We start from the raw sequence: 27,665 nt of genomic DNA, 5'->3' as shown, positions 1-27,665 counted from the left end.
AGTAACTTGCCACACAGCCTGGCCACCCGATTCCAGCCCTAGAACTTACATGGTAGGAAGAAAACACTGACTCCTACAAGCTCTCCTCTACTCTCCGCACACACACCATGGATGTGTTCAACCTCCTCAATAAGCAAATAAAAAAGAACACTTAGGCTCTAGAATGGATCCCTTGACAATTTGGGGGGACAAATGTGTATGTGAGGCCCTACAAAGTTCTAGGTCCCGCTGTAGGGAGTGCTGGAGCACCCCAGGAGGTGAAAAAGAGGAAAATAATCTTCCCACACAAACCTTACAATATAACTGGGGGAGACAGAAAATACCGGAACACTAAAAAAATAGGTAGGTATGGTGGCACATGTCTGTAACCCAGGCCCTTTGAGGACCGAAGCAGGAGGACTACCATGAGTTTGAGACTAGTTGGAACCACATAGTAGACTCTGTCTCTTATCCCATTACCACCCCCCCCAAAAAAACACATACAAAATGGGGAGACATGCTAAGGGACAAAATGAAACAGAAAGGATACTAAGGGGACCTCTGTAGCTATTGGGGGGGCATAGGCTATGCATAAAAGGAGTTGACTTGGAGTACAGCTAGTTGGAGACAGAGGGGAACAGAGGGTTCAAACCTCCCCACTGACTATGCAGCACTAAGAATAATAAAGTATCTCCTTTGAAAATAGAGCTATAATCACTGTGTAGGAGTGTCCTGGCAAAACAATAGGTGCCGTTGGGGAGCACAGGTCAAAGGGGAGGCACATTATAGCTCTCTGTACTCAATTTCAGCTGTTGCTTATGATGGAAAGCCATAGAGAAAAATAATAACTCACTAACGTGTTGGCCCTTCGCACCAGTGCACCCATCTCACTGGAGGGGGCAGTGTACAAGACCTCAGAGAATGCAGTGGTTTCTGTTCTCCTGCAACTCCATTTGATGACAGGCTGAATTACAGCCCCGAAGACACCAGCATCGAAACCCCAGGAGCCTCGTTGGGCATTCTGCTTAGTTCTATTCTCAACTCAACATGATCTAGAATCTCCTGGGAAGGGTCTCAATGAGAGAGTGTCTAAATCTTGTTGACCCATGGACGTGCCTGGAGGGGACTGTCTCTTCTGTTAATGGATGTGAGAAGCCCCAGCCTGAGAATGGGTGGCACTACTCTTGGGCTTAGTTTCTGAACTGTGTTAGGAGCAGACACCAGGCATGCATGCACTCACTGCTCTCTGCTCCTGAGACTGGCTATGCCAAGCCCCTGCCACTGTGACTCTGCAGCGATAGGATTGCAGCCTGGAATTCTAAGCTAACACAAAACGTTTCTTCTTGAATGCTTTTCCTTGGCAACATCTCACTCTGAAGCTCAGGTTGGCTTGAAGATCCCTCTATTATAGTCCAGGTGGTCTAGAACTTAACATGTTGCTCAAAGAGACCTAAAATTCAGTATGTAACACATGACGGTCACAAACCTATAATCCTTGTGCCACAGCCTCTCAAGTGTTATGATCATAGCTATACACTACTGTGCCTAGGGGGATAAAAGAGGGGGCAGTTTTCTACAGCTTGCAGATTTTGGTACCCTGTTTTTTGTTTTTGTTTTTGTTTTTCATTGTTGTTGATTGAGACCCACAAGAGAAAAACTAGGGGGAATCAAAACCACTTGGTTAGAAGTCTTTGAGGTAATAAACAAACAAATTCCTAATATGTCTACACACAGTATTTGCAGAACACAGCTTTATGTGGGTAGTATGTTAACATGTATTCTTACATTTAAATATGTTTGGGGTTATAGCTGTATTCTTGGTTATACTTGTTTGACTCCGTGGTTATGAAAATGTCTCTGCATACAAGCGTTTGGTTTCAATTATGTACTAAGGATTATGGAACTTATTGCAATAAAGCTCACTTATGACACATTAAGCCAGTTGATGGAGGCTGGAAGGATGGCTCAGCAGGTAATAATGCTTGCTGCTCTTGAGAGGAGGACCCAAGTTTGGTTCTAAGCATTCATACTAGGAAGCTCACAACTACCTGTAATTCCTAGTTCAGGGGATTGATATCTGCTTTTGGTTCCCCCCCTCTGACACCCTAATCCACACCCTGAGTCCTTTCATGACAACTCAGTGGGCAAACATGGCAGTTGCAGAAAATGGGGTGAGCTAGCTCAGTCCTCAGCCTCCCCATGCAGATCTCTTAGGGGAGGTCAACATCTGTGGCTGCTGGGGGCTAATAGACTCACAGCCTAGGAAGAGTTTTTCTATTAACTACCTGGGTATGCCCTCACAGGTCATTTCCTAGCTTAGAATCTGTAACTCTCCACTTAATAGATAGCCATAATAATTTAAAAGAGAATGAGGGGCTGGGTAGATGACTCACGGTACACTGACTGCTGCACAAATGTGAGGAGATGAGTTAGGATGTGCCAGATGTGGTGGGGCACATCTGTAATCCCGGTGATATTTTAGAGAGACTGGAGGCAGAGATAGGAGAAGCCCTGAGAGCTCCCTGGTCACACGTAGAAGTGAATGAGAGACGGTGTCTCTAACAAGGTGGAAGGTAAGGACAGATACCCAAGGTTGCCTTCTGACCTGAATATGCATCATGATGCAGGCATGCTAGCACACACACACACACACACACACACACAAGATAAAGAAAAAAGATTAAGAATATAAATAAGATAATAGTTGGTATAATGGTGTCTTCAATCTTAGAAATGTCCAAACACAATGAGGAATCTTAAATGACTTACACAAATGCAAAGCTGTACAGACCAAACATGTAATTTTGATAGACCTGCTAGTGACAGGATAGTCAAATCATCTCTTTTAAAATACCTTTCAGATTTCGATTTATTTATTTTTATGTGCATGAGTGCTTCCCTGAATACATGTATATGCATTCAAGTATCTGCAGAGGCCAAAGGAGGGCACTGAATCACTTAGAATTAGAGTCACAGATGGCTGTGAGCCACCATGTGGGTGCTGGAAACCAAACCTATGTCCTCCTTTGCAAGAATAGCAAGTGCTCTTCACTGATGAGCCATCTCTCCAGTCCTAGGAAAAACTAATACTTTAAATGTATTTGTATGTGTATTACCTGCATGAGTTTCTGTACACCCTTCATCTGCAGGTGTCTCCAGAGACCAGAAGAGGGTGTCGGATCCCCTGGAGCTACTGTTAGAGGAGGTTGTCAACTGCCTGATGTGGGTGCTGGGAACAAAAATCGGGTCCCTATAAGAACAGTAAGTGTTCTTAATTTGCTGGAGCATCTCTCTAGCCCCTTCCCTCTGTACCTGTGTTATGTTTCTTTTCCCAGATGATGAAGTGATTCAACAGAGAATTTTCTCCAAGAATCACGAAACATAAGCTCCTCTGAGTGAGAGCAGACCTGCTTTTTTCCTCCTTGAAAGGATGTCATTCATCCTTGGAGGCTTTTCTTGACAGTTTCTGTCTGGCACTCCACACAGCATCAGTGTGGCTCAGTATTACTTGCCTCCTTCAGCACACCCCATTTCCCCATCATCCAAGGTGAGCAATTACTTCTGAGATGGCTGATCTTGAGTTGTAGGGAGAAGACTTGAATTCAAGAACCTCTCATCTTTCTTGGCATCACTGATATTCCTCCCTTCCTCCCTCTCTCTCTGTCTCCTTTGTCTCCTTGACCTCTTTCTCTCTTCCTCCTTCCTTCCTTCCTTCCTTCCTTCCTTCTTTCTTTCTTCCACTTGCATGGCAGAAGCTCTACTATTAAGCCAAGCCCTCTGACCTTCACTTGAGGATTCTGGGAAAGTGCTCTATTATTGAGCCACACTCCCAGTTCTGTATTGGGACATACTAGACATGTTCTCAACTAGCGAACCATGTGCCCAGTCCCCCTTTTGCTTTTGAGGCAGGGCCTCACTAAATTGCCCAGGCTGGCCTTGCATTTGTAATCCTCCTGCCTTAGTCTTCAGAGGAGCTGGAGTCACAGGTTCATGTCACCCAGGCAGAGCCTTCAGTTAGCACTTGCTGAATAAACGAACATACAGTCTTAAAAAATGTATAAAATATCTCTGCTCAGAAGAGGAGAAAGAAACAGCAAATGAAGTGCCCATTGAAATGGGTCACCATGACATAAGAACACAGAAAGAAGATGGCCTCTGCTGATATTGACATCGGCTTGTTAGTGATGACACCAGAAAGAAGGAGTGAATAACGTCTAGTGACAATTATTAAAGCACAGAGAACTCAGGAGTGTAGGAGATGAACACTGAATGAGGGGAGAAAAGAAATAGGTGATCACACAGAGCATACAAAAGCAGAAGACTGGATAAGATGGCTTTTTCCACTGCAGGCTGAGTGGAAACTGCCATATGGAACTAGAGAGTTGTGCACCTCATCCATATTCCAGAAATGCCACCAACCCTGTTGGAAATGAGAAATGAAGGGTTTGGTTCTGAACTAAAAATTGAGACTAAGGGGCCAACAAGATGACACAGTGGGTGATGGTGCTTGCTGTGAATCCCAGAGACCTGAGTTCGATCCCTGGGACCCATGAGGTGAGAAGAGAGACCTGACTCCTACAAATTGTCTTCTAACCTCCACATGAATGTCTCTGGCATACACACACACACAAACACACACACACACAGAATAAGAAATAAATACACTTTTTGAAAAAAGTAAAACTAAGGGGTTACAGAGATGGCTCAGTCAGTGTAATGTTTATGGTACAAGAGTGAGGGTTGGATTGTATGCCTAGCACCAAAGCTGGACATGGTAACACATGTCTACGGCTTCAGCAGTGATGGGTGGCAGGGACTGGGAGGTTCTGGCCAGTCAGCCTGGCAGAACTAACAAACTACAGATTTAGGATGAGACCTCAACTCTGAAAAAAAGAAAAAGTAGGAATGCTCTCAAGGAAAACACCCAATGTTGACCTCTGGGCTTCATATGTATGTTCATAGGAGCACGCGCACGCGCGCGCGCGCGCGCACACACACACACACACACACATACACACACACACACACACACACACACGTCAGCAACCTTATCTTTCCAGCTTCACAGTGGCCCTCTGATCTTAATGGGGTCATAAATGCAGACTTTGTTTCAGTCAGTGAGACACAGATACAGCATGAGGGGACACGGCCCAGTTCTAACACAGCCCTTATAGTTCAGCCCATGGCTGAGCTGTGTTACTTCCTGTTGATGGAACCAGACTGGGGATACAGCACACAGGCAAAGGACTGTCCCTTGCTCCTTCGCTTCTTTAACAAGGCCTGTGGGTAGGAACAGAGATCTTGTGCCTTAAGGACAAGGTCAGAAACACAGCATGTGTGAAGCACTAGAATTGATCATTTTTGAAATAAGGCTAGAAAATCAGACTCTGGGTAAGCGAAGGTCTCAGCTGTGTATGACCTATATCTTGGGTTGCTGCTACTCAGGAGCTGTCTGCCTTATCTAAAAAGATATATCTAAAAAAATATGCAGAATTTTGTAAATATACAAGTATTTAACTTAAATACTATTTATTTATTTAGGTTTTTTGAGACATGGTGTCTCTGTGTAACATCCGTTTGCAGCCCATTTTATAGACCAGACTGGCCTTGAACTCACAGAGATCCGCTTGCCTCTGTCTCTCAAGTGCTGGGATTAAAGGCGTGCATCACCACCACCCTGCTAAGTGTTTTTTAAATATAGCATTATTATTATTATTATTATTATTATTATTATTATTATTATTATTGACTTGTAGCTCACCAATTTGGCTAGAATGCTGGCTGGTTAGTGAGTCCCAGAGATCCTCTTATTCCTGCCTCTCTAGCACTGGGATTACAAATGTAAGCCATGAGCCCTGGTGGTAGAACTCAGGTCACTATGTTTAGATAGGATAACAAGTGCTTACCTACTGAATCATGCACACAGCTCCTAGCCCCTGCTCCCCCCCCCAAACAAACAGGTCACAGCTTACAGCAGGTGGCATTGCTTCTGAGATCCCAAATTGAGCCTGAGGCTAAGCTTTATGTTGTATTTACTGGATTCTATTACATATCCTGGCCTCATCATTTTAAGTTTTATTTGTTGCCCGTGAAATTTTAATCAGTTAAAACAAAACAAACACATTATAAAAAACGAGATAATGGAGGCCATAAAATCAACAGCTCCATATTAAATACTTAAAAAGGAAGACGGTGATCACATCTGGAGAGTCGACATTAAGGAAATTATTGTGGAAATGCATCAACTCTGACAGACGGGGACATCATGAGGACTTCAGAGTCACCACAGGGTAGACCGAAGACCTTTCATCTTAAGCTGCTGACATTTTGTGTCATCCCAGTGGGAAACAGCTGGGAGTTATAATTTGGAAGATTAACGTGATGGGTAATATTCACCGTCATGTTGACAGGATCTAGAATCATGGAAGAGAGAACTCTCCAAACATCTCTATAAGGGATTATCTAGATTAAATTGTCTGAGGTAGGGGGACCCACCTTAACTGTGAGTGGGCCCATCCTGAGGGCTGGCATCTTGAGATTGCCTCAAGTGGAGAAAGGAAGCTGAGGGCCAGCACTGTATCTCATCCTGCTTCCTGTAGCATGACCAGTTGCACCATGCTCGGGTTGCCCTTGCTTCCCACACCATAATGGACTGTACTCTCAAACTGTGTGCCAAAATGAACCCATCTACATTTAAATTGCATTGGTCAAGTGTTTTGTTGTAGCATTGAGGGAAGTAACAAAGCCAGCCTGTTGCTACCCCTTTAGTATTGGTCATGACCACGTGACTGTCTTCGGGTGATGAGATGTAAGCACACTTGCCTTGGGCAGAGATGGTGGGTGAAACGTCTTGCACCAGTCGTATCTCAGGGAGAGAAACACCCCCTGGATCTCTGCTACTAGGCATCAGAATGAAGTCGTGGAGGTGATGAGACTCAAGGAACTCTTTAAGAAAAATGACCCAGTCAAACCCTGCCTCAGTCAAGTGGCTTCAGCTGGCTTGCAGATCCATAACCATCAATATAAATGCTCCTTGCGACAGTCTATTGAGTACTAGGGTGATTTGTTGCACAACATCATTCTTATGATTTGCATATGAAACGTTGCCCACAGGCTCATGGCATGAGCAGCTGGTCTCCAGCTAGTGGCAGGGTTTTCAGGCAGTTCTGAAAATGCTATCCTTTCTGGGATCCAGTTAGAGGCAGGGGGTCACTGGGGAGCATATCTTTGCAAAGTTTAACCCAGTCTTTGGTTCCTTTCATCCTTCTCTGCTCCCCGTTCACCATGAGATGAACCACTATGCTGCCATTATGCTCTCATCACAGACCCGGAAGTGATGCAGGCGACTGAAATCTCCCAAACGGGATCTGCCCTCCTTTGAAGTCATGCCAGGCACTCTGTCACATCCATGTGTGTTTTGAGACAGAAGAGATAGCTCAGTTGATTAAGTGCTTACCATGCTAGCATAGGTATCTGAGTTCAATGCTTAAGACCCATCTCTTAAAAAAAAAAAAAAAAAGGGCTGGGTATACATGGTCATACATGGTGGTGTATGTTTGTTTATAATGTCAGCATCAGGGAGGTAGAGAGGAGCATCCCTGAGGTTTTCTGTTCAGTCAGTCTAGCTTACTTGGTGAGCTCTAAGTCAGTGATAGACCCTGTCTCAAAAACAAGATGGACAACACCTGGGGAGCTGTAACTAGGGTTGTTCTCTGGTCTCTACAGGCATGTACACATATTGGCACCACACACATAGACACATACATGGGGAAATTCCTGACTTACATACTTTGTATTATGGAAAATTCTATTCCACCATTTAGCAAAGTATAGGTACACTAAAATTAGGGAACACAGAGTTTTAAAGCTATACAAGAAGTTTAAGTTATCATAAGGCAGGAAACTGAAGGCCTTTGGAGACTAAAGAAAACATGTTTTGAAAAGAATATCTAGGAAGTAAAAGTAGATGTGATGTAGCAATTGCTTTGATACATATACACACGATGATCCTTCACACATGTGCAGTATCTTGTACACATGTGCACGCACATGCACACACACACATTCACAGACACACACACCGTGAAGGTTAAGTTTTAAGTGCCAACTTGATACAACATGGAGTCTCTGAGAAGGGAAACTCAATGAGAGGCTGTCTAGATGGGATTGGCCTGTGACATGTCTGTGGAGTTGTCTGGGGAGACACAGTCCATGGTGAGTGGCACCATTCCCTAGGCAGGGGTCCTGAACAGTGTAAGTAAGAGTGGAGAAGTTGAATTCAGCAAGCCAGTAAGCAAACAAACAAACGAGCAAGCACACATTGACTTCTCTCTGCTGCTGACTAAATCTGAAGTGGTTAACGTTGAGGCTTCTGCCTTGACTTCCCCACAATAATGGACTGCAACCTGGAAGTTTAAGCTGAAATAAACTCCTTTCTCTCCTAAGCTGCTTTAGATCTGGGTATTCGACCATAACAACAGGGGTGAAACTAGGACATACACACATGCATTTGTTGGTTAGAAGAAGCTGGTTAGTATACAAGAAGTGATGTTTTTTAAAATCCAAAAGAAAGCAATAACAGAGCCAAGAGTCAGTAAAGGAGAAATTGACAGCTGAGAAAATAGACTCAGTGCCACGGGTGGCAAAATAAATATCATTAGTTCTGTCAGGCAGAAAAATAAAAGATTTAGGGATAAAAAGATATGTGAATAGATGACAGGCATGAAGAACTCAGGATAGAAATGTATGGAAGATGAATCTCTCTGAATAGCCATGCCAAGGTACAATAGAAACAATACCATAAACTGTTCTTTAAAAGAAAAAAGTCTTCTGGGGCTGGGAAGTTGGTGCAGAAGTTAACAGGGAGCACTGTCCAGTTCCCAACACCCATGTCAGGAGGCTCCCACCTGCCTGCAACTTCAGTTCCCGGGATTTAACGCCCTCTTCTGGCACTCCTGAGCAACTGTATACACGTATAATTTTTTAAAATTCCTAAAACCCTGCCTATTTTTTATTGTTAATTGGGTAATATAACTTAAAAGATGTCTATTTTAGACATATTTTGAGAACTGAAGTCTTTTTAATGCAAGGAGAAAGAAAAACTTCCCCAAATATATAGATATAAAGACAGGCTGACTTTTTCTCCCTGTAGCTTCTGCCAGGGCTGCTCCATACAGTGGCCAGCTGCCAATTTCAGAAGATGCCACCCATAATGACTTGAAAATAGGGTGGGCATTATATCCCCCCCCAAGAAAGGAAGCGACAGCTACTGATGGTGTGCGTGTGTAGATTTGAGATGCCTTCATCTGATGGAGAATGGCCTCCCTTGGGACTTCAGATCTCTGGCAGAAGCAAGTTTCAGTGCATAATATATACAGTCCCTCTGACATCAATGTCCTAATTAAAATACTTCAGCTCAGATAGCAAGAGAAGGTGGCTTAATTGGGGATGGAGAGATGGTTCCATTGGTAAAGTGCCTGTCTCACTGCATTGGGAACAGAGTCTGGATACTTGGCACCCACGTAAAGTCCAAGCACAGTGTAGCAACTTCTAATCCCAACACCAGGGAGGCAGAAACAGGAGGTTCCTGGAGATCAATGCCCAGCCAATCTAGCCTAATCAGTGAGTTCTAGCTCCAGTGAGAGGCGCAGTCCGCCTAAAATGCTACCAAGCCACCAAGCCTGAGTTCCATCTCTGGAACCCCATGGAAGAAGGAGAAAACCAACTCCTGCAAGTTTTCCTGTGATCCCCATGTATGCTAAGGAACACACAGACACAGAACACCGCACACACACTCACACATACATACCTAACACACCACACACCACCCCCCTACACACACCACACACACACCACAATACCATACACAGACACACACTCACACACCCCAAACACACCATACATACACGCATGCACACCACACACATTCATAGATACATACATACCACACATACCACACACACACACTTATACATGCATACAAACCACACACACACACCACACAACCTACACACAACACACTCATACATACACACACACACTACACATACCACACACACACACACACACACACACACACACACACACACACACACACACACACTGGATTCACTTTAGGGTAAATAAACCTTTCTTGAACTTGTCTTTGGCATGTCTACATTGTAGGAGCCAATAGAGGGAGGCTGCTGAGATTTCAGTAGGAGTTTGACACTTGGCAAGGTGATGATTCCTCTACAGAGGACAACAGACGATGAATCACATGCCACTGCCTGGCCTCTGTAAATCATTTAAAGTGCACGGTGACCCTGTGGGAGATGAATCAGCATAGATTTCACAATTAGTGGGAAGCTTGACCTATTGGTGCATGGCTGTTATCCCAGCTACTGGGAAAGGCTGAGGCAGGAGGATTGAAAAATTCAGGCCAACCTGCCAACACAGGGAGAAACAATCTCAGAATAATAAGTGAAAAGAGAGCTGGGGGTGTGGCCTAGTACTTGAGCAGCTGCCTAGTAGTATATGCCAGGATCTAGGTTCAATATGTAACACATTAAGACTGTGTGTGTGTGTGTGTATTGTGTATATTTGTGTATATGTATGCACGTGTGTGCTGTATATGTGTGTGTGATGTGCATGTGTGTTGTGTATATATATATGTATATGTTTGTATGTGTGTTGTATTTATGTGCATGTTGTTTATGTGTGTTGTGTATATGTGTGTATAACATACTGTAAGAAGTTAGAACCATTGCAATATATAATTTAATTAAAAAAAGTTAAAAATGAGATGATAGAATAACATGCATATAAGGTAGACATGCCTTGAAAAGGGAGACATACTATGAAAACCCAACAGCAAACAGTTGTAAAAACTGATATTACATTAAGCAAAGGTCCAAACTTTGGAGCAGTGAGGCCAGGAAGTGGGAATTGCTTCCCTCTCACCATCCAAATGGGAGTAGACTCTGCCCAACTGCACCAGTAATCAATGAACTAAACGATAGCTGTGGTAATAGGAACTTTTCATTCCCTGGCATTAATGGATGTCTTTAGCAGATGTATACAGCTGTGCTGTCTCCCCCCTCCCCTTCCATTCTCTTTCCCTTCTCTCAGGTTGTAAACAGCAAGGAGGACGCAGAGCGGAAGGTCAAAATCAAACTGGAGTTTTTTCCTATAGATGCGATTCATCTGAGCCTAAAGTACACCCAGCTCTAAACTCCCACCTTCCACCCGGTAACCCTCTCCTTTAAACTAGCTTCAAGGGGGTGCTTTTATGACTTGTCTCAAAAGCTGTCTAACAAAAACAGAGTCAAGTGTGAGCCAAGAGTGACCAAGGCTTCTGCAAATATCCAAGCCTGGGCGACACATGATTGGATGGCTAGGTCTTCAAGGGTTTTAAATGAACCTATCAGAGCCAAATAGGGATAGTAATACTGACAGGATTTGGAAACTTCGTTTGCTGTTATGTGTGACACTGAAAAAGAAAACACTATAGATGGTTAGCCTTTGTTAGTATTGCCTCACCCTTAAATACACAGCACGCATAAATCCCTTTAGAATAAAGCTGATCGTCATTCCTCCTGGTGCCCCCCCCCCTTCTCTCTTGAGACCAGTCTCTACAGACAAGTCTATGTAGCCTCATGATCTTCCTGCCTCAGCCTCTCAAGTCCTGGGATTATGGGTATTCATGACCATACACAGTAAGCATATCACCCGTTTTTGTTTGGTGAAGATATGTATGTGGTATTTGTTGAAGTAATCTCCTCCAAGTTTAAAACTATTCCCTTCATTTTGAAGTGAACTAAATGTATTTATTATTATTATCATTACTATTATTATTTTTTTTGTTTTGTTTTGGCCCTCTGTTGTGTAGCTCAGGCTGGTCTTGAACTCCTGATCCTCCTGTTTCTACTTCCTACATTATTGAATTACAGCCATGTACCACTATGCAAGGTTAAGTGTTTTATATATTTTTTTAACAGATAGATTTAAAAAAAAAAGACCAACAATAGCATGTAAGTAGTCCTGGTCAACGCATGTATCCATTACAATGTTTAAATCAGGTTAATTCTCTCTAAAAGAAAATACTATTGTAGAAATAAACAATTAGAAAGGCATCTATCACAAAAACAAACACAGCCCTTAGGTCCAGTAAGATGGCTCAGCAGGTAGGGATGCTTATGACATGAGTTTAATCCCTGGGCCCCATATGATGGAAGGAGAGACCTGACTCATGTAAATTATTCTCTACCACATGAGTGCTGTTATTGCACACACACACACACACACACACACACACACACACACAATTTTAAAAATATCACTCATCATCTTAGTAGGGACATTTGCAAGGAAACAAAGCAAAAAGCTCCCCAAATCAATTTGAATTGATTTAATCAACAAACAAAAGGCAGACTTGGAAGGCTATGAGGGGTGGCTGTGGAGTCTTAGGAGACAAATAAAGGCTACAACAATCTTTAGAACTGGGAAGACAACTTATACTTGAAAACAGAAAGTACAGCTCTCCTTCCTTCTATCTGGGGCTATAAAACTCTCAGATCTATCTGCTTCTGGGATAGTTCAAGGTTCATTCAGTTCACGGTTCAAGGGATGATTTAGCCACAATTGATTACCAATTCCAAGATCAGTGACTCCCAGTCCAACTTAATCAAACCCCTATCCTCACTTCTGAATCATCGGCAGATAACACCTGGCTCACCCTTTACTTAAAGAGGCTATGGGTGGTTGATAGATACATCAAATGCCTCCTTGTGTTAGAAGGACAAAATTAGTTGAAGGATAATGTTGGGGTTTAAAGATGAAAAGTCCCCTAAAGTTCATGTATCTGAAAACTGGTCTCCTACAGGCACTGTTTGCCCCACTATGGCTTCCTTCTACAATTCTCCTCTGACTCCCCCAGCTGGCATCTTACCCGAGTTCTCAGATACCTAGAGCCCATTGTTACGGTGCACATGGCATTTGTTTTATAAAATGAAGAGAGAAAACAAAGCTATTGGGAGCTTAGCCAACGGGGATGCTGGTAGCCTGGCTAGTGGGGCCCAGAGCAAGACATCCCAGTCCCAGTTGATGCTAATTCGGAAAAACTCTGTGTTATCTGGAACCCAGCTAGACGAAAGCAATGGTGCATTCACTTCCGAGCATCCGTTCACTGGCACGGATTCCTGCAAGCTGTGCGTGTCACAGATGCCTGGACAACACGCTGGTAATCTCAGAGAGGCAAAAGGAAACAATAATAGGACTTCTTGGAGCTTTCCTCACCCGGACCCCGTCACTGTTGGTACGTCCATAAGTATTTCTTCAAAGGAGTAGGTAGGTTGATGGGAGATGTCATTCTGTATATGTTTCTCATACTGGCTAATAATAAAGCACTGTTGGCCAATAGGAAAGGAAGATAGGAGGGACTAGGAGACAAGGAGGAAATAGGAAGTGGTAAGGGGGAGTCAAGATGGAGAGTCTGGAGAGAGCAGTACGCGGCAGCCAGCTCCGGGTAAGAAGACCACATGGAAATACATAGATTAACACAAATGGGTTAATACTTAAGACAGAGCTAGCTGATAAGAAAGTAGTAACTGGCCAACAGTATAATATCAAATATAGAGTCTCTGTGTGTTATTTGGGTCTGGCGCGGCGGCGGGACAAGACCAGGCAGTGGGCGGAAAAACCTGTACTCCTTACAGTAGGTCAATTCCAAAACCTCAATGATGCCAAAATTTGGAGTTATATATTTCCCTCATAATACCATTCTGATCACTAACTTGATTACGTTAGCAGTGAAGCTGCACTTTAACCCTTATTGTGATTTCTGTACTTTAAAATGCTGTTTGGATAATCAGCAAAGGGAAAAATCCAAACTCTTCAGAAATCTAGGACACTGGGAAGTTACTTATTTTTTCTTTCTCAACTATGTGTTTGCTTAGAAAGGTAGAAGCCAGGTGTGGTGGCATGTGCTTGGAACCCTGACACCGGCTGATGCAGGAGGATTGTTACACTGGAGGCCAGCTTGAACTATGCAGTAAGACCTTGTCTCAGAAACCACCACAAAGAAATGATAAATAAATAAGCAAGTACATAAATGCAGAGGTATGAGCATGCCTACCAGACATCTTCAAAGGAATAAATGGGATAAAGCCCAACTGGGCAATGAGGAGGCTTTGCAGAGGTTAAAGTGCTAGCTCCACAAGCATGAAGACCAGAGTTCAGATTCTAGAAGCCCGGTAAATGCTGGGCAAACATGGTGACCTGCCTGTGACGCCAGTGCACAGAAGGCAGATACAAGACATCTCAAGGATAAATTAGACTAGCTCAATGGCTGAGCTCCAGTTTCAACAGGAGACCCTGCTTCAGCATATAAGGTGGGCAGTTCCAATGTCAGCCTCTGGTTCCACATGCATGAGTGTAGACAAACATGAGCACTTGTACATATACCTGTACTCACACATGTGAATACCATAGACATGTGTGCATGCCACATGCACATACACATACAAGAAAACCTACCCATAATTGGTAGTAACAGATTTCACTAAAAACACCGACTCCAGCAAAAACTAGGTCCTAGGTCATCAACTCTCTTTGCGGTCAAATACGATGGCAGTCTTACACAATGTATTTCTTTCAAAAGACTCAGGCAACAGGGAGGCTGGGGTCGCTCAGTGGGTAAGGCAATTTCCTGTACAAGCATGAGGACCTAAGTTTGAACCCCCAGAACCCATGTAAAAGCTAAGCACAAATGCACATGTCTGTACCCCAGTATTGGGTGACTGTGGTGGTCTGAATGAGAATGGCTGCTTTAGGTTCATATATATGAGTACTTGGTCCCCAGTTTGTGGAACTGTTTTGGAAGGATTAGGAGGCGTGGCCTTGTCTGAGGATGTGTATCACTGGGGTTGGGCTTGGAAGTTTCAAAAGATTCACACCATTCCAAGTGTTTTCTCTCTCTCCCTTTCCCTCCCTCTCTGTCTCTCTATCTCTGTCTGCCTGTCTGCCTGTATGTCTATCTATGTCATGGTTATGTCTCAATCTGTGAGCTCTCCTGCCCACATTTTACCATGCTCCCTGCCACGATGCTCATGATCTCACCCTCTGAAACAGTAAGCCCCAAATAAACCCTTTCTTCTACAACTTGATTTGATCATGGCGTTTTGGTCATAGAAATAGAAAAGTAACCATGATAGTGATAGAGATAGAGAGATCTTGATAGTACAGAATTGAACGATTAAAAGCAAAGATTCTTGAACCCAAATATCTGATTATTTATGTATGTGTTTATTTTGCATTTGCAATACCAAGGCTTTTTGAGCACATAGCAACGAAACTTTTCTATATTTTGAAAAAAAACTTCAATGTTTAGTCTTTTAAAGGGGTACTCTCCTAACTCAGAAATCTGAGGGGAAATTGGGCAGGGTCCAAGGACTTGAATTTCACCACCTGAACTCACAGTAAAAAAATTGAGTGCATAGCAATACCTACTAAGCCATTTCCCCAGTCCTAAATATTAGATTTAAAACAAATTATGTGTTTGTGCACCTGAGTACAGCATCTGTGGAGGCCAGAAGAAGGTACTAAATCCTCTGGAGTTGAAGTTACAAGTAGTTGTGAGTCACCCAATGAGGATGATGGGAACTGATCCTTGGTGGGTGGTGGCTCTTCTGCAAGAGCTCTTAACTGCTCAGCCATCTCTTTAGGCCACCCCAACAATACTCGATTTTTGGCCATACATTCTTTATGTTTCACCCTGCCTTTAGTACCATTGAAATCAATGCTGCATTGCTCAGAGTTAAGAATTCAGTGCAGGAAGACAGTGAAACACTGCTAGAATGAGAATTTAGTCTGTGAGTCAAGGGAATTTAAATAGTGTGTCTGGAAGCATTGAATGGGGTGCTATAGTCCCCATTTTGGTTGCTATAGTCCCCATTTCTGGTTGCTAGTTCTGCCTTGGGCATTTCACAGTTTTTTATCTATTTTCAAGTCTTCAAAGGAGGTTTGCTCCAACCATTCCTTCATTTCTGTCTACAGCCAACTGTCTCCCAAGTTCCTTTGTCCTCTCCTCCTCCTCTTGGCCCAGTTACCCATGCTCGCTTAATCAAGCCAGAGGCTAAGGCAGCCCCAGGCAAGAGCTAAGCAATTCTTCATTAATGTTAATGAAAACTAAATTGTTTAATTCATTCCTTCCACTGGAGAAAGGTCCAAGGACTGAAGGGTCCTTCACTGAGATGTTTGATAAAAACACAAAACAATAATTAGAAATGGAGAAGGGTGGGGAAAGTAATAGCCATTTTCCTGGTGATTCAGTGGCTATGAGGAGAATGCCATATTCACAGGGACACTGGATCCTGTGTTCACATCAGGGAGGAAGTAAGCCAAGGAGCTGCTGAGTCTTGGCATGGAAGAAAACAGACTGAATTCATGTCAGAGTTTTACAGGCTTCAGCTGAGCAAGCCCATTTGAATTCAGAGCAGAAGCGCTTCTCGGATTGGGCATCATTTTTCATTTGTTTCTTTGTGTTCCAGTTGAAATAGAAAATGCCCCCAGGCACTCATGTGTAAAGATATAAAACCCCAGATGGTGGAGCTATTTTGGGATGTGACAGGAACTATAGGAAGTGGGGCCAAACTGGAGGAAGTATATATCAGGGGGGGGGGGGCGGCAGGTGTTATCACAGGCCCTTCCTGTCTTGCACTGATATGCTTTCCACCTTTGCACCATGATGTTCTGTCCAAGCATGTAAGTCATGTGATCAGAGACTAAACTATGATCATCACTCCAAACTCATGAGCTGAAACGAGTCTTTTCTCATGTAAGTTGCTTCTGACAGGTATCAGTATGATAACAGTAACCCACATACATCAAGCCTTAGATGGCCTCTGTCCTGTACCATGCCTGCATCACTTGCAGCTATCTTGAGAAGTACAGGTTGTAGGTGTATCCATCTGGTCTTTCTATGAACTGTGATTTCCCCTTCTTCCTCTGACCCCTGGTTGACTTCGTGGGTATATGAAGTCAAGACTCTCTAAGCATTGACTTCATCTAGAGAGACTCCAAATTCATGAGATCTCCCAAGTTCCCTTCTCATTCCAAACTTGATATATATCAGTGAAGGGTGATAAAACAGTGAAGAAACAGTTTGACAAGCATCACCATGGAAACACACCCTGAAGTCTTGTCTGTGAAGTATGATCTGAACTAGGTTGATTGAAGAGATGACCCATGGATATGGCTGGTTTTAACATCAACTTGCCACAAATAAATTACTTGAGTAGGGAGCCCCTCTCAAAGAATCATCCCAATTGCCTTGATTAATGTGGGAAGATGCACCCCAATTCTGGGTGGTACCTTTTAATAGCAGCTTGGAGATAAAGGGTTATCAGGAGGAAGGTTATTTTGCTGTTTGCTTACTAGGCCTTCCTCTTGCCACAGAGTGGATATTTTCTATTGCTGCTGCTATTGATTCCTTTACTGATAGCATAATCAGAGTTTCCAAACTTTTATAGTGGACTAGAGGACCAGCCTCCACAATTCCATTCCTCTAGAGGACCCTGACTAACACAACTCACCATAAATATGGGCAGCACCATCCCATAGGCTGGGGTCTTGGACTAAGTAAAAAGGAGAAAGTGAGCTGAACATCAGTGTTCATCTCATGTGAGCAGTTGTCCCATGCTTCTGCTGCCATGCCTTCCCCCACCATGATGGACTGTCCCCTCAAACTCTGATCCACAATAAATCTTTCTGCCTTAAGTTTTGTTGTTGTTGTTGTTGTTTTATGATGGTTTCTTGTTTGTTTGTTTATTATAAGGTTTCATGGTAAAGCTCTGACTGGATTGGAAATTATTCTGTAGACCAAGCTGGCCTTGAACTCACATAGGCATGTCTATCTCTATCTCTTTAGTGCTGAGATTAAAACATGCACTATATAGTCTTAAATTGTTTCATGTTGGGCATTATGTTGCAGCAATAAGGAAAATAACTATGAAAGATGTCAGACAAGAACCAATTTTCTTTTCTTTTTTTTTTTTTTTTCAAAATTACCTTTTCTGGCAATCTAGCCCTGCATGAAAGCACTTGAGTGAAGAGAGGATGGAATGACCACCTTGGGTCCTAATTGAACCAATAATGAATAGTAATACACCAGTCACTATTACATAACATATGAAACATGGCACCACGATGGCAGTCAAGAATGGGTTACCTGGCCAGCATCGTGCTATAAAACTTTTAAGGATACCCAGGCCCTGTCAACTTTGAAAGGCAGGAAGCAGGGGGTTCAGAAAAATCTCCCATTGCGTGGCTGACACTTAGGTGATGCTCCTCTGGTCACAGCTACAGATTAGTAAGCATGGATGGCCCCATGGGGACACAGATAAAGGATGCCCACCCATCCAATGTGCACTGCTGAAAAGCAATGCCTGGGTCAGATATAGGGATCCATACAGAGGAAAGAAACACAGGGTATCTCCATCACCTTGTGTGTGAAGATGTGTGTCTGACCTTGAACACAGGATGCCACTTTGCATGAATTCCAAAAAGTGATACATGTATACACATATGTGTTTACATCTATTTGTATATTACACCAAGTAAGATACAATTGTGATAGCTTTGTCATTTGACACAACCTGGAATCACTGGGGCAAAGAGTCTCAATGAGGGATTGTCTAGATCAGATTGGTCTGTGGGGGATCGTCTTGACTAAGGTAACTGATATGGGAAGACCCAGCCTGAAAGTGGCTGGCCCCATCATTTGCTTTGGAGCCTTGGACTATAGAAATGTAGAGGAAGCTAGTAGGCATTAAGGATATGTGCATTCATTTTCTCTTTGCTCTTGACTGTGGTTGCTATGCAACCAGCTGTCTAAGCTCCTGCAATGTTATTTCTATGCAGTGATGGACTGCAACCTGGAATTCTGAGACAAAATAAACTCCTCTCTGGCCCAGAGCTGCTTGTTGTCAGGGTGTTTTGTTTATTTGTTTTTATCAGCACTGTATAAACAAAACTATAACATGTTTCTAATTTGGTAGGTACCACAATAAACATACAAAGAAAATGGGGGTGGGGAGGACCTTTTCCTTGGTTTCCAGAAATATATTGTTTTGACTACAATTTGCTTGGTGCCTTTCATTTAATTTCCTTATCTCTATAAAAACTTCTTTGGGGATACTTCTGCTGTTATTGAACAGCATAGGAGAAAAGTCCACTAAGAGGCTCATCTCAGAAAAACCCTATAAGTTATCAAATCTGTATTCAAAGATGCCAATTGGATTTCCTGACACCAGAATGTTAACCTGGTTCTTGATGTCACCAAGGGAAGATTTTTCTAGAATTTCTAAGGTTCCTCATGTACTTAGGCAGAAAACTAGGGAGATGGTACAGTCAGTAAATACTTTCCAGACAAGCAAGAGAGTTTGGTCCCCCAGAAACTACATTAAAAAGTTGGGTGTATGATGCATGTCTGTAGTCCCAGGATTGGAGAAATGGAGGATGCCCTTGTCATGTTGGTGAGCTAGACTGACTAAGTGAGCAAGCTCCAGGTTCAGAGATAGACTGTGTATCAAAAACTTAAGGTGGAGCGCAACTGAGGAATACACCCAATATTAACCTCTGGCTTCTACAGGTATGCATGCACAAATACAGGTACACACACACACACACACACACACACACACACACACACAGAGGGGGGAGGAGAAAAGGAGGGAGGAAGGGCTTAGGAGATGTGCCTGACTCCTTAAAGCTTCGGGAAACATTACCTAATATGTTACTTTGTTTTTGCTGTGTCTCTGACTTTGGGGATCTAGACAAGAGAATCCTAAGCCCGATTTTGCTTCTTACGGCCAGCAACAGGATCCGCTGTGAGCCTCCTGGGGTCCCAGACTTGTTCTGCCCCAAGAGACTTCTAGGATGGAGCTGAGATCAGGTCATATAAACAGCTCTCCAAAGAGGGAGGACAAATGCTGAAAAGCAGAGGGGGAAGTGTTGGGAATGCAAATTAAAACTCCATCTAGACTCCTTCATACTGGAGTCAGAATGGTTATCGCTAAAATTATAAACAGTAAGCACTGGCAAGGATGTGGAAATGAAAAGTGCTGGTGGGCGCATAAGGGGCTGGGCACGTGACTCAGAGGTGGAGTGCCTGTCTAGAATCTCCCTGTGATGGCAGAGGCGTGGCTCAGTTGTAGAGAACTTGCCTAGTATGTGGGAGATGGTGGTTTCATTTTCACTAACAAAACACCAAAGGGGGAAAGGGGGAGAGAGGGAGGGAGAGAGAGAGAGAGAGAGAGAGAGAGAGAGAAAGGGAGGGAGGGAGGGAGGGGAGAAGGGAGGAAAGGAGGAGAGGGAATCAGGAGGAGGAGTTCAAAGATTCCCACCCAAAGAAGTGCAAATGCTTAAGGAGATAATGATGTTAAATGGATGCTATGTGTTTAATAATTTGATCATTATACACTATGTACATAAGATATGTTATTATACACTATGTACATAAGGTATGTTTATAGAAAGTTAACACCATACCCCAACATCTATAATTAACATAAAGCAATAAAAAATTAGGCATCTGAAAACAAAGGTCACCTTTAAGCAAATATAGAAAAATGCTGACATCTGTTAGTCTGCATTTTTATAATGACTTCTTTACATCTGCCTTTGTTTGAAATGATTCGTAACTAAAGATTAATTTTCAGAGGAAGAAAAGTTGAAATGAATGTCAACAGGAGCTATCTTTGAATCATTTCCCTCCTACCTCCTGGTTTTCAGTATTTTCCAAAAACATATCAAATCTTTGTCCCTTTCATAATTAGAAAGAAAACACAAACTCCATTTTTAAGAAGTCATATAACCAATCAACCAAGGTAAATAGGAAAGTACTCAGGAGAAAAATGGATGAGGGATGACACTGATAAAATGAAAACAGAAAAGGCATAAAATTTGGTCAAATCTCATTAACTGATACTTTACTTATTCTGAATTAATTAGTGGGCAACTGGGTTAGGCTCTGCGCTGTCAGCAAAAGAGATTATTTGGTGCCCAATGGAATGCCAGTTTTAATGATATTTAAATCCGGTGTTTTGATGACATGTGCCTTTTTCTTTTAATTAGTTAGGATTTTTTTTTTTTTTTTGAATTAGGGTCTTACTATGTCACCTTGGGTGTCCTTTAACTTGTGATAATCTTCCTGCCTCAGCCTTCTGAGTGACAGATGTGTGCCACCAGAGCTAGCTGAAAACATGCAAAGCATCAATCACATGTCAAACAGAAAGTGGTTTGGATTTCTTACAATAATGGGATTAAATCCAGGACCCTGTGTGCACCATGCAAACACTACAGGGGTAGATCACTGATTGACAACCTGGCTTCTCACTGGGGATTGGAGACCAGTGCTCTACCATTGAGCCACACCCCCAACCCCTCACTGGGGGATTCTAGGCAGGTGCTCTACCACTGTGCCATACCCACAGCTCTTATTGGGGCATTATATTATTCTACCACTGAGTCATGCCCCCTAGGCCTTTAACTCCATGTATCTTTAAGGCAGGGAACATGCTTTCTTCACATTCCATTTCTCTCTCCATCCCACAGGTCTAGGCCCTTGACTGGCAGAGAATGCACACCTGTTGAAGGGATGATTAAGCCAACAAGGTAAGCAAAACTACTGGGAGATTTGTGATTCACTTAAGAGAACAAACTCTTTAATAGCTGTTGGCTCATTAAATGTTGAAGTAAATATTGTAGCTAATTAAATACAGCTTTATTTATTCCCTTTCACAAGACCCAGCAGAACATCAATTACCAAATAAAATTTTAATGAGTCAAACAGCTTTAAAAGTATTCAATGTATTTGCTAGTGCTCACTGACCACCTTTTGCAATTAGTGTGTATTATCATAAAGCTTCGTTTGCCAAGGATTTCTAACCTGTGAGAGCTTACTCAAACACTGACTATATCACTCCAGTCTCCAGTTATTCAGATCTTTCACCCACACATCTAGGTGTAATGGGAGAATAATCCATCCACAGGTTGAGTATATGTCTGTCTTAATTTCCCTATTTCTGTGTAAAACCAAAACCAAAACAAAACAACCCCCCCCAAAAAAAACCCAAATCCTGACAAAACCAACTTAAGGAGAAAGGATTTATTTGCTGCACAATTCCAGTTATAGTTCATCATAGTGCGTTAATCACAGTAGGAGGACCTTGAGTCAACTGGTCACATGACAGCCAGACTGGTAAGAAAGACTATGCATGCTTACTACTGGGCGGCTCCCTCCATTTCTCTATTAAAAAAGATTTATTTTTAATTTTGTATATTTGTGTGTGTGTGTCATTGTGGAGATTGTGCACTTGTGTTCACAGGCATCAGACTCCCCTTGCAGGTGTAGGAAGTGGGTGCTGGGAATTGAACTTGGGTCCTTTTGAAAGAAGGTAGGTGAAACGAGCAAATCTAGAAAGCCGGACTGGAGCCTTTAAGAAAGGCTGGTTCCTGTTCCTGGGTCTCCAGAGTCCTCAGGAGATTACATCTGTTACAAAGTGGCCCAAAGAGGTAAAAGAGCATATCCAAGTGAAGATACTCTGGGCAGGACCATCAGAAAGGAGACGAATCTAGACAGGTGAGGGCTGACAGAAAGCAACAGTTACTGATTCTGGGCTCAGCTGATGGAGTGAAAGCAGCTGTTACAAATTGACACAGAACTAAGAAATACCAATCACACAGGAGGAAAAAAAAACCAATAAACTTTACTAGAACAAACAAACAGTTCCCATCCCTAGGTCAGGAACTATTGCTTTCTGTCAGAGACTTTCTGCTGAGGACCTCTGCTTTCATTTCCCCTGCCTCAGATCTCTAGGTGTCACAGTCTCTCAGTGGTCCCTTTCTCTTCAACTATCACTTCCCTGTTCGAGTGGATCTTATTTTTTAGAACATAAAATTCTTTGTTGATCCCATTGAACGAACTGGGCAGCACCCCTATAAGACCACCCTCACCCAAGATCCCCATAATACTGCAACAAAAGTATAGGCTCTTAAATATTGAGCTGTAACCCATTTCTCCCTCCCTATACAGCCCAGAATCTCTTGCATAAGGAATGACGCCACCCACAATGGGCATTTCTTTCAACTTCAATTGACATAATAACCAAGATAATGCTCCTTAGGCATGCCGAGAAGCTATTCTCTCAGGTGACTGTGGATTTTGTCAGGTTGACAACATTAAACATCACAATGCCACTGTAAATTCAGTGTCTTATCCTCAAAAGTGCCCTTGCCACTGCCCAGTCATGAGATCATATCACATTTTATTCTCAAAGTCTCTCCCTTAACAATGCAGCTCATACAATATCTAGTCCCCTGCACCCCACTTTCATCCTTTTTCTTCCATAGCTGACCAGGGCTTTCTATTTTGTGGGAAAACATTAAATTAGGAGGCAGACGATCACTTTGTATCCATTTCCCTGCAGAAGTGTCAATGACATGGTAGAGAGAACCAACTCCAACAAGTTGTCCTCTGATGCCCACACACTTCCCACTGCAGTTCCCCAAACACAAATAATAAAATAAATAACTACATAGACAGACAAATGCAACAAAACATTAACAACAGTAAGAATAAGGATGGGGCAGTGTCTCAACAAGCAAAAACATCTGTCCAGATCCCTGCAGGCCATACAAAAAGTTGAATGCTGTGTCAAACATCTGGAATCCCAGCACTCCAAGATGGGAGGAAGGAACAGGAGAATCATGGAAGATTGTGAGCTAGCTAGCCCTGAGTATATAATGTAGCTGCAAAAAAACAGGAGATCCCGCCCCAACAAGGTGGAAATTACAAACTGACTCCCGAAAGTTGTTAAGTTGTCCTCTAACCCCCATATGTGCCATGGCATGCATATACATACATACATACATACATACATACATACATACATACATACATTCTTTCTCCTCTCTCTTCTCCCTCCCTCTCTTCCTTCCCCCCCTCCCCTTCTCACATGCACAACCAACTTTTATTGCATTTGTGTGTCTATATGCAGGCATGTGCATATGAGTGCAGATGTTCACAGAGCATGCATCTCCTGAGGCCAGAGTTTCAGGTGGTTGTGAGCTGCCCAGCATGGGTGGTGGAAACCAAACTTGGATCCCCTGCAGGAGCAGGAAGTGCTCTTCACCACTGAGCCATCTCTGCAGCCCTGAATAAATAAATCTTAAAAAGAGCAGTGCTGATCTCTTTCTGTTCTTTGCCTTCTTCTGCTGCTACATGGTTTCTTGGTCTTGTACAAGCTCTCATCATGATGCCACCTACAATATTGTGATGTAGAGGGGCTGCCTAATTTTCAATTTTGTTCTACCAAAAAGGATGAGTTAAATATACCTTTTTTCTTTATAAGATTCAAAATATCGGGTATTATGTTATAGCAGAGAAAAAGAAGTTCCATTGACCTTCTCATAGCACTGTGCTAGAATCAAGCCTTTACCATGCAAACTCTTATAGTTCAAAATGCACCCAAACTACAGCAAGGACCAAGCTTCCAAGACAGCACTTTGCCTTCTCTTCTTTGCACCCTGCTAGAACCAGTCTTCCTTGTGAGAGGCAACCCAGGCTTGCTTGTTTCTCTGGAACTCATCTTTCTTCCCCACACCATCAGTTCTCCCCTTTACTCATCTTTCCCATCAGCATACAAATGAGCTGTCATTTCTCTCCCATTTCAAGGATGAAAATAGAAATTTAAACTCATCTTCACCCCATGTTCTTTCCCATCCTGCCTTTTGTCTCCCCTTAACAGCTAAATTCACCCCAAGAATTTGTGGTGCTATTGTCTGAAGAGCCTCTTCTCCAGATCTCTCACATATGTAGTTCATCATGATGCCCAAAACTCTTAGTCAAGGTCATCAATGAACTCCATGGCAATATGCAATGGTTCATTTGTTCTTTGACTTGTCAGTAGATAGCTATCTATTTCAGCTACCATGTGAATGCTGAGAATCAGAAGGGATGGTACTGACTAATGTGTCAGGATAACAGGGGTGCATTTGCACTTCCTAAAACTCAGGAATCTGGTGTGATGATCTGACCTTGGGGGATTTTGGCACCTGAAGCTCCTTCCTTCCACAAGATGTCACACTCCTGGGCCTCCTGCTAACTCCCTCTCTTTTAAAATATGGACCACTTCATGAATGTATGTGTCATACTTGCATAGGGGCCATGGCAACCTTCTGTTTCATTCCAACGTTATTATACGTGTTGCCCACAGAGAGTCTCTTTTGCTGGTGTCTCTATTTGTCTGGAGGTGTGTAGGATGAGTCTATTTCCATGTTCCTCCCACTTGTAGAACAATCTGCCCAAGCCCCATGGTTGAAGTTCAGAAGCACACTGAACCTTTGACTGGAATCTTTAAACTCCAGACTTGTATTTCTCATTGTCTTCTCAAAGTGCTCACTTTGGTGTCTACGATGGTTAATATTGATTATTTTCTTGACAGGATCTAGAATCACCAAAGATATACCCCACTGGGCATGTCTGTGCAGGATCTTCTAGGTTGACGTTCATTGAGGTACGAAGATCCACCCTCAATTTTGGCAGCACTGTTTCATCTACTAGGGTCCTGAACTGAATACAAAGGAGAAAGAGAGCTGAGCACCAGCATCATCTCTCTCTGCTTCCTGACTGTGACTGCAATGTGACCAGCTGCCTCATGCTCCTGCTGCCACGCCTTCCCCACCATAATGACTGGTACCATCAAACTATGAGCCCAAATAAATCCTCCCTTCCTTAAGATGTTTTTGTCACAGTGATTAAAAAAAAAAAAGCAATGAATGCAATATCTAACAGGCATTCTATTCCAATCTTAACATGTTCTGTGTTATAGTTAGAATATGAAATGTTCCCTCAGAGGCTTGTGTGTTTGAACATCTGGTCTCCCAAGGGTGCTGTTTTAGGGGTCATGCAACCCTTAGCTTGCAGAATAGGTCACTGGGGTTGGGGGGTTGAGGGGTTGGGGGGTTGGGGGAAGACTTGTGTATAGCCCAGCTCAGCTTCTGGTCCTCCCTCTGCTTTCTGTTCCAAATAGATGTGAGCATGCTCTCCTGCCACAGCCACCATGGACTGTATCTCCTCAAGAACCAAAACAACTTCTCCTGACTTTAGTGGTCTCCTGACTTTAGGTCAAGTACCTGGTCATAGCAGTAAGTAACAAGTAGAGGCTACATTGGACTTCTCGTTTTTTTCTTATCAAGTCCAGGTATCTCAGTGAAGGTCAAGTCCATCGCCCCAGTTGCCCAGATGCAAATTTTAAATTTTGGTTTAGTTCAGCCATGACTCGCCTCTGTAAGATGCTGTTATCTCTTTCAAAATGTATCCAGCATCTGGCCATTTCTCCCTACCTCGTTGCTGCTCTGTGTGCTGGACCAATTTCTTCAGAATGGAAATATTCTTTCCCAGAGGGAGGCCTAAGAGACTCAGAAAGTGAGCAAATGCCCCAAGTTCAGTGAAGCTGGAACTTTCTAGATGATTCCTGAGGGCCACTCCAAGGTCACAGAAGCAGTAAATGATGGCTGGGCAGAAGACTACAACCAGGCCAGCTGCTTGCAGGTCATGCAGGGAGCTCCTAGGGATGCAGCGTGCATGAGTCACAACTCATATTGAGGTGGGAGTTTCAGTGATGCAGCTGCCTTGAAATCATTCACTCCTGTAAGGAACTCTTCACCCATACTCCCATCAGTAACCACAATAAACTCATTGGTTCACCAAGCTCGACTGGTGTAATTGCTACTTTGGTCTGTTGTGTGGGTTCTAGGGTAAATAGCTATGTCCATGCCATATCTCAATAGGAAAAAGTTTCCCATGACACTATGCTGGTCCAAGTCACCATCAGCTCCCATTTCAACTATTGTTAATGATGCCCTGCTGGGTTTCCAGGGTCTCTCTTAGTCTATATACCATTTTGACAGCTAGAGTGAACCTGGTATTTCTAGTTATGTCATTCCCTTCAGAACTCTCCAGTGGCTCTCCTTCTCTAACAAGAGACGAAGTCCTTCCCCTCAAAGGCATTTTTTCCCCACCGAACACCTCTAACTCATCAGCTTTCCCAACTGGTTAGTGCTAATTGATTTGCATTGAGCTTTTATTTGCATGTAGCTTGTGGTCACTGTATTGTTCTCATTAAGGCTGTAACTTAATTTTCCACCCTCTAGTGTTTCCAGAAGTTGGTTATTTCTGAAAATAATATTGATGGTGGATTTATCCCCTTCCTCAAGACTATCAAAGTCCGTAAGACAAGACTTCCTTCGCTGTGCCAATACATACTGTGTGCTCAGTAAATATTTGCTGAATGGATGCTCTTTACCCCGAGTGTTACATTTTAAGAGCCAAAGTTTGCTTCTATTTTAATTTTGTCCTTAGAGTTATTTAACCTGTGTGCATGAATATATGTGCCCATGTGTGTGTGTGGGGGGATACATGTGGCACCATGTGCTGTGTAGAGGTCAGAGGCTAACTTATGGGGGTCAGTTCTTTCCTTACACCACATGGTCCCAGAGATTGAACTCAGGGCATCAGACTTGGTGGCAGGAGTTTTATTCATTGAGCCATCTTGTGGGCCCCATCTTTTTCTATTTTAAATATTTTCAGAACTTGTTCTCTGCTCTCTCTATATCCTCGCCTTAATTTATTACAAAATATACTGTTT

The 27,665-nt window shown here is 43.0% G+C and overlaps 1 protein-coding gene and 1 pseudogene across 3 annotated transcripts in view; both read right to left on the bottom strand.

The window, feature by feature from the left end:
• Positions 1 to 27,665, bottom strand: part of Caln1 (calneuron 1) — a 439,729-nt gene that overhangs the window by 30,123 nt on the left and 381,941 nt on the right. The window lies entirely within an intron of this gene.
• LOC127237059 (uncharacterized) lies at positions 25,134 to 25,230 on the bottom strand (annotated as a pseudogene).

Source organism: Phodopus roborovskii, unplaced genomic scaffold, assembly GCF_943737965.1.
Source record: "Phodopus roborovskii unplaced genomic scaffold, PHOROB, whole genome shotgun sequence".
In the NCBI taxonomy this organism is placed as follows: domain Eukaryota; kingdom Metazoa; phylum Chordata; class Mammalia; order Rodentia; family Cricetidae; genus Phodopus; species Phodopus roborovskii.
The sequence above is the reverse complement of the archived record's forward strand: the minus strand, read 5'-3'. Positions and strand labels throughout refer to the sequence as shown.